Source organism: Littorina saxatilis, linkage group LG7 (assembly GCF_037325665.1).
Source record: "Littorina saxatilis isolate snail1 linkage group LG7, US_GU_Lsax_2.0, whole genome shotgun sequence".
Classification (NCBI taxonomy): domain Eukaryota; kingdom Metazoa; phylum Mollusca; class Gastropoda; order Littorinimorpha; family Littorinidae; genus Littorina; species Littorina saxatilis.
Window position 1 is genome coordinate 43,685,698 of NC_090251.1, and position 2,500 is coordinate 43,688,197.

Here is a 2,500-nt window from a genome sequence, read left to right on the forward strand (position 1 = left end):
TGTTCACCAAGTTTGGTGACGATCGGTCCGTTCATTCTTGAGATCTATATGCGAACACAAACACACAAACACACAAACAAACAAACAAACACATCGACCGAATCCTATACACACCCCTATACCGGGGGTGTAATAATGAGGATTCAGAATCAAGACAGAACACTTCAGTAAATTCAGTATAACGTTGGGAATGGACGTTCTGATGAATGTAATATTCTACTGACATTTTCAATTCTCAAAGAGAACGTTACCGGGCCCCACAGCAGTAACTTTCAAAAAACAATAAAAACAAATAATTGAAAAAGCAAAAAACACCTGATTTGCATAAAAAAACACACCCACCCACATTTTTATCGTCTAACATCTCAATTTCGTTCGTGCCAATGCCCAACAAAAAACACTGAGAAGAACTCCTAATGATATGATTGGCCGAACGCCGATATATAACGGGCACTAAAGCAGTCAGAAAGCGGACAGCTGATGTTCGGTTTTTGCGCGTGACCTATCAGAGTGTGATACCATAACGACACTTGTGACTGTCCGTATAGCTCGTGCGCGCGTCGATCAAACAAGACAAAGCGCGTGCGCTCGGGCACATTGTTGATCGTCTTCTTTTTCCTTCAATTAGATCTGTGCCCTCGGAGAGAACCAAGGCTCACGTCAAACTTACGAAACGGTGGTGTTCAATTCGCTTGTGTGTGTGTTTGTCATTGGTCGGTTACATCTGTCATTCTTCTTTCTGTTCTTTTGTCTGCCATCTTCTTTTTCCTTTTTTGTGTGTGTTCCTGAAGCAGACCCTAGCGTTGAAACGTCGCGTCTTTTCTTGTTTGTTTTCTTCGTTCACACGTGAGTACAGTATTGTTTGGTCTTTTTATTGGTCGGTTAGTTTCGAGTCTGTTGGTTTCAGAGAAATTTCAAACAGGAATTGCCCTGAAAGCGGTTAGTTTTACAATAGTGTCTTTTGATCATACGCGCTAGACACCACACATTTCGTAACCAAACCATATCTTCATACGTGTGATTATCATGTAAATGAGGTCAGGTCAAAGTACAGTCAGGCAGGAACCTCAGAAGTAATTTTCCACTGCTCATGGTGACCATGGTGACCATGTTTAATAGCACTACGCTCCTATTACCTGTACTATTTCCTTGTTTCAGATCTCAGCTTGGGCGGGGATGTAGCATAGTCGGTAGCGCGCTGGATTTGTATCCAGTTGGCCGCTGTCAGCGTGAGTTCGTCCCCACGTTCGGCGAGAGATTTATTTCTCAGAGTCAACTTTGTGTGCAGACTCTCCTCGGTGTCCGAACACCCCCGTGTGTACACGCAAGCACAAGACCAAGTGCGCACGAAAACGATCCTGTAATCCATGTCAGAGTTCGGTGGGTTATAGAAACACGAAAATACCCAGCATGCTTCCTCCGAAAGCGGCGTAAGGCTGCCTAAATAGCGGGGTAAAAACGGTCATACACGTAAAATTCCATTCGTGCGAAAAACACGAGTGTACGTGGGAGTTTCAGCCCACGAACGCAGAAGAAGAAGATCTCAGCTTTGAAGGCACACTCCTTGTCGTGTTTTTTGTTGTTTTTTGTTTTTTGTTTTTTGCTTAACGCCCAGCCGACCACGAAGGGCCATATCAGGGCGGTGCTGCTTTGACATATAACGTGCGCCACACACAAGACAGAAGTCGCAGCACAGGCTTCATGTCTCACCCAGTCACATTATTCTGACACCGGACCAACCAGTCCTAGCACTAACCCCATAATGCCAGACGCCAGGCGGAGCAGCCACTAGATTGCCAATTTTAAAGTCTTAGGTATGACCCGGCCGGGGTTCGAACCCACGACCTCCCGATCACGGGGCGGACGCCTTACCACTAGGCCAGCCGTGCCGGTGATCTTCTCGTGTTACAAAACAGTTGTGCTCGCCGTCTCAGACCTGGCCAGGATTTCCCATGGGAAAATACCAAAAATGAACAGCTTGCAATTTGTTTATGAATTAATTTAGTAAAAGCCACTAGTGCCCTTTGAGGAAATTAATTCGTAAAACAAATCCAACTCACCACAGCTAGCAGCCAGGGTGTCAATTGTTTTGGTAAGAGACTTAGTGGAGGAATAGTCTTATTCGATGTAAGATACCAATGCAAAGAAAACAAGATAGTTTTTGTTTACGGCGAGTTTAACAAAAGAACAATCAATAACTCCATAAGGCACATACCACTAAACTGCTTCAAAATATCATTCGAGAAACACTTTATCTCCAAGTGTAATTATATACTTTTCCAAGGGAACACTAATTCCTCGTTTCAATAACGTAAAACTGGTAGTCCTTATTCTTCAAAGAACAACTTAAATGTTTCATAGCACTTCGGTCCTTTTTACAATTTATTTGATAGCATTTCGTAAAACACTAACAAACCACAGCATTCACAGAAACATCTTTTTTTGAAAAAATGTAACGGCAAAGCCTCTACGCCACATACAGGCACACGTACACCATTTC